The following is a 6,000-nucleotide window of genomic DNA, read 5'->3' as shown; positions in this document are numbered from 1 at the left end:
CTGGAGTGCAGTGGTATGATCTTGGCTTACTGCAAGCTCCACCTCCCAAGTTCACTCCATTCTCCTGCCTCAGCCTCCCAAGTAGCTGGTACTACAGGTGCCCGCCACCAAGCCAGGCTAATTTTTTTTTTTTTTTTTGTATTTTTAGTAGAGATGGGTTTCACTGTGTTAGTCAGGATGGTCTTGATCTCCTGACCTCATGATCTGCCTACCTTGGCCTCCCAAAGTGCTGGGATTACAGGCGTGAGCCACCATGCCCCCCCAAGAATAAAAAAGAGCAATTGAAACTGAAGATGAGGCCAGGGACGGTGGCTCACGCCTTTAATCCCAGCACTTTGGGAGGCTGAGGCAGACGGATCACCTGAAGTCAGAAGTTTGAGACCAGCCTGGCTAAACATGGTGAAACCCCATTTCTACTAAAAATACAAAAAAATTAGCTGGGTGTGGTGGCAGTCACCTATAATCCCATCTACTCGGGAGACTGAGGCAGTAGAATCACTTGAACTCAGGAGGCGGAGGTTGCAATGACCGGAGATCATACCAATGCACTCCAGCCTGGGGACAAGAGCGAGACTTCATGTCAGAAAAAAAAGAAAAGAAATCAAAGATGAGTAAGTTAAAAGTTGAAGGTTGTAGATCATATCATCTTTTTTTCTTTTCAAATGTTTATTTTATGTACAAAGAACTATCATGGTTTTTCATTGAGTAGATGCTTTGGATAATCCTTTAAAAGAAGATCATTTAGTCCAACTTAATGAAACCGATATCCTTCACATACTGATGGAAACACTGGTGGCACATATGGAGGCCATATTTCTGGATCAGACCATGCCGGTTTGAACAGATGCGACAAGAGTGAGAACTGTGGCCTAATTTTCATGGGTGGCTCCAGTACAGCTGCTGGTGACCCATCTTGCTCTCAGGAGTTCAGCGAGGTAAAGAAAAGGATCATATAATCTTATATAAAAAACCATAAACCATGTGGTAAACCCGTCTAGGCTGGTTGTGGTAGCTCACACCTGTAATCCCAGCACTTTGGGAGGCCATGGTGGGTGGATCACCTGAGGTCAGGATTTCAAGACCAGCCTGGCCAACATGGAGAAACTCTGTCTCTACTAAAAATAGAAAAATTGACTGGGTGTGGTAGTGCATGCCCGTAATCCCAGCTACTCCAGAGGCTGAGGCAGGAGAATAGCTTGAACCCAGGAGGTGGAGGCTGTTGTGAGCTGAAATTGAACCATTGCACTCAAGCCTGGGCAACAAGAGAGAAACTCCGTCTCAAAAACAACAACAAAACTGTCCAAACTAATAAATAAACTCAGTAAATTAGCAAAATATTAAATTAACAAACAAGTATAAGTTATAGTTCCATACACTGAAAACAAACTGACAAAGTAGAGGAAGAAATTATTTTATTTACAATAGCATTAAAATAATAAATTTCAAAAATGAATTTAATGAGATAAACAATCTTTACAATAAAATATATAAAAAATAAATTACACAAGAGACAAATTTCAAAATATTTTATGCCAACAGATTGAAATAATAAATATTAGTTAAAGTGCCGTGTTATCCAAAATGATCTATAGATTCGATAAACTCCCTATCAAAATTCCAGTGACATTTTCTTCATGATAATGGAAAATACAATTCTAAAATGTATATGAAACTACATTAAACTTTGAACAGACAAAGCAATCTTGAGGAAAAAAAAACAGAGGAACATCATACTTTATAATTTCAGACTATATTTAAAGACTATAGTAATATAAACAGGATGGAATGTGTAGAAACATATATTAAAAAACCCTAATGGAACAGAAAGCACTACTCTCACATATTTCAGACATGACACAAGAAGATAACTTAAACATAGTTTAACATAGTTTCTCAAAAATATGCAGATATTTGTGTGTCCCCAGAAGGAAAGGAAAATCAGCTAGATTGTGCTGTCTGTTACAGATCATAAAGAAGACTTTGGCTCTCACTGTGAACTTGAAGGAAAATCACTGAAGGGAAAGTAGAATCTTGAGATAATTTAAAAGTATAAGACAGAAGATACCCTTATTTGAGAGAAAACAAAAATAAACAAACAAAAAAACAAATGGAAAACAAACCCCTCAGGCTTCCCAGAAACTATTTCCTTTGCAACACAGCTTCCCAAGTAACAGTTTGAGACCTGGCTTTCTTCTTGAACTTTGGACCTCTCATCTGTGTCATCTGTTGTATTCACTCTCACCTACCTGGGAGTTCATCCACCATCTCATGCCTTTTCATATTCCAGGGCTCTTTTCCTTTCTGCAGACAGGTGATCAAGACTGGCTTAGAGACAGCAATACCTGTTTAATTAAAAGTAAATAACATGTATCTTGCTCATATTCTCCAATTACCAACCTAGTAATGTGCCCAGTAAAAAGGGTGTAATAGAATATTTTAATAATTAATCCCAAAATACTGATTTTTAACAGAAATTTGTAAATATTTTGAAAATATTTTATAGGTCCTTAATTTTACTAGCTTGTAACACTGAATCTAAAATTAGTGTTGGCAATTAGATTTTAATTTGTAAGCAACAATATTTTATGCCACTTGATTTCTGGAATTACCACTACTTTAGAGAGAAGAGTACAGATCAGCTCAGGAATGTGGGAAGTTCAGGTCAAGAACTTTTTAAAACTAATTTGGAAAAAGTAGCTTGCATAGAATAATTTGGAAAAAAATAACAAGAATATCGAAGTCCATTTATCATAGAAAAATGTGAAAACTTTTAGAAGAAAAAATCTTTAGAGAATTTACATTTAACAGAGTTTAATTGAGCAAAAAATGATTTTCAAATCAGGCGTCCTCTAAATTCAGAATAAGCTTAGCGACACTCCAGCACAGACATGTGGTACAAAAAGACTTAGGGACAGAAAAACCAAATGACATACAGAACATGGAAGTAAGGTACAGAAACACCCAGATTAATTGCACCTTGAGACTCACTTTATTTGAATATGGTTTGAATAGTTGAAATCCTCATATTGGCAAAAACACAGTGGTTGGTACTGTCATGTGAGTCCGTGGGAAGAGAGTCCACCAACAGGCTTTGTGTTAGCAACAAGGCTGTTTGTTTCACTTGTGTGCAAGTGGGCTGTCTGAAAACAGAGTCAGCAAAGGGAGATAGGGGTGGGGCAGTTTTATAGGATTTGGGTAGGAAGTGGAAAATTACAGTTAAAGGTTGTTATCCCTTGCAGGTGGGGGCGGGGTCACAAGGTGCAGGGTTGGGATATCATGAGACTCATTCTCCAGGAGAGGAATGTCACAAGGTTGATTGATTAGTTGGGGTGGAGCAGGAACAAATCTCAATGGTGGAATGTCATCTTTTATGGTTTTTCAGTTGCTCCAGGCCACCTAGATATATACATGTAGGTCACAGAGGTTATGATGGCTTAGCTTGGACTCAGGGGCCTGACAGTCCTGTCTTCTTATATTAATAAGAAAAACAGAACAAAATAGTGGTGAAGGGTTGGGGCAGTGAAAATTTTGGGGATTGGTATGGAGTGATAATTGGTGATGTTTCTCATGGTTACTTCGAGTGGGATTAGGGGCAGCCTGGGAACCTAGAGTGGGAAAGATTAAACTGAAGAAAGATTTTTGGGGTAAGAGGTGATATTTTGGGGTTGTTAGAAGGAGCAATTGTCATATAGAATGATCAAGGATGGCCTGGATGTCATTTTTTATGAATTGAGAAACTAAATGGAGGACACAAGGTATGAATAAGAGAAGGAGAAAAACAGGTATTAAAGGACTAAGAATTGAAAGGACCCAGAACATCCAATTAGAGAGTGTCCAAGGGGGTTCAGCATAATTATTTGCTTGATTGGCGAGTTTTGGGGCTATATCCTTGAGTGTTTTTATGTTGTTATATACCAGGCCAGATTAATTTAGGGAAAAATAACACTCTTCATTTAAAAATATACGAAGTCCCCTTTTTTAGCAGTGAGTAAGTCAAGGCTTTGGCAGTTTGGGAGGAAACAGAAATGCTAAGCCAGCAATTGTTTGTTAAAGAAGGATTAGAGAGGGCTCGGAGAGAGTGAGAGAGATTGATGGTGTGGTGGAGATAGCTGGAGAGAGGTAGAGGGTGGCATAAGAACGGGAACAAGAATAAGAGTGAGTATAAAAGTAAACAATAGGACTTTATCAGGGTTAAAGTATTGGAGGGTGCCCTGTTAGCAAAGATTATCCACTCCAAGAGGGAGTCAGATATCACGTGGAGAGAGTACCACGTGATATCTGCTACAATGGTTTAGAGGAAAAGTGTAAACCGGCAGTGTAAACAGGGGCAGGGCATTTAAGACTAGTTGAGAATGGTGAATAGGAGTATGACTAGACAGAAGATAGTAGGGAAGACAAGTTTTTGGGGTGCAGTTCAAGTTGGGGAGGGGACTGTGTAAACCCCATTGTAAACAGCTAAGGTAAGGAAGAAGAAACCTAATAAAAATGAAAGCATGTATTAGGTTTATAAGGATTATCCTTTAGGATTGCGGGTGAGTTTAAGGGAAGTAGGGGTGAGTACTTGCAACTTCCAGGAGGAAGAGGAGAGATCAGGCTGTCTGTCTGATGGTCACAGCTTTATTCTGGAATGGTGAACCTAATGGGCGAGGGTCCTGCAGATGGATGGCAGTTGGGGTGCTATAGATGATTAAGTAGGGTCTGGTCCATTGAGGTTGTAGAGTTTGAGGGGTCAGATTCTTAACAAGAACTGATCATCCAGCTAGGGTGTCTTCACGTGGCTGCATATCTGGAGTAGGCAAGAGAAGACTAGCAGCCTGGGAAATTTCCTGTCTAGCCTGCTGGAGGACTGGAAGATAGTAGCCTAGAGGGCTGGTGTCTGGGATGCGGTTGGGGCTGAGCAAGAAAGTGCGTGCATATAAGAGTTCAAATGGACTGTACTTTTAGCATCTCAAGGACAGGATCTAATTCTGAGAAGGGCAAGAGGTAAAAGTACTGTCCAGTCCTTTTTAAGTTGGTGGCGGAGCTTGGTGAGGTGTGTCTTTAAAAGCCCATTAGTCCTTTCTTCCTTTCCTGAGGATTGAGGATGGTAAGAGGTATGAAGGTTCCACTGAATACCAAGAGCCTGAGAAACTGCTTGGGTGATTTGACTAATAAAGGCTGGTCCCTTATCAGACTGTTTAGAGGTGAGAAGGCCAAACCGAGGAATTATGTCTGACAGAAGGGTAGAAAGGACCGCAGTGGCCTTCTCAGACCCTGTGGGAAAAGCCTCTACCCATCCAGTGAAAGTGTCTACCCAGACCAAGAGGTATTTTAGTTTCCTGACTTGGGACATATAAGTAAAGTTAATTTGCCAATCCTGGGCAGGGGCAAATCCCTGAGCTTGATGTGTAGGGAAGGGAGGGGGTCTGAAAAATCCCTGAGGAGTAGTAGAATAGCAGATGGAACACTGAGAAGTGATTTCCTTGAAGATAGATTTCCTCAATGGAAAGGAAATGAGAGGATCTAAGAGATGTGCTAGTGGCTTGTAACCTACATGGAAGAGGTTATGAAATGGTGACAGAAGGCCAGGTGCAGTGGTTCACGTCTACAATCGCAGCACTTTGGGAGGCTGAGGTGGGTGGATCACAAGGTCAGGAGATTGAGACCATCCTGGCTAACACGGTGAAACCCCATCTCTACTAAAAATACAAAAAAGTAGTCAGGCGCAGTGGTGGGCACTTGTAGTCCCAGCTACTCTGGAGGCTAAGACAGGAGAATGGCATGAACCTGGGAGGCGGAGCTTGCAGTAAGTTGAGATGTCACCACTGCACTCCAGCTTGGGTGACAGAGCAAGACTCCATCTCAAAAAAAAAAAAAAAAAAAGAAAAGAAAAGAAATGATGACAGAATAGAATGGACTTGTGAGGCTAGAAGGAGATATTTTCCTTGGTCCAAGAACCATTTGCCTTGAGAGAGGAGGGATTGATAGGTGGAAACTTCAGTGGGAGAGTAAGTAGGAGTG

The 6,000-nt window shown here is 40.6% G+C and overlaps 1 pseudogene; it reads right to left on the bottom strand.

The window, feature by feature from the left end:
* Positions 1-741: 741 nt before the first annotated feature.
* Positions 742-912, bottom strand: LOC112428959 (small ribosomal subunit protein uS14-like; annotated as a pseudogene).
* Between the last annotated feature and the right edge of the window lie 5,088 nt (positions 913-6,000).

This window comes from Macaca nemestrina, chromosome 20 (genome assembly GCF_043159975.1).
Source record: "Macaca nemestrina isolate mMacNem1 chromosome 20, mMacNem.hap1, whole genome shotgun sequence".
Classification (NCBI taxonomy): Eukaryota; Metazoa; Chordata; class Mammalia; order Primates; family Cercopithecidae; genus Macaca; species Macaca nemestrina.
This window is presented reverse-complemented; position numbering and strand designations above follow the sequence as displayed.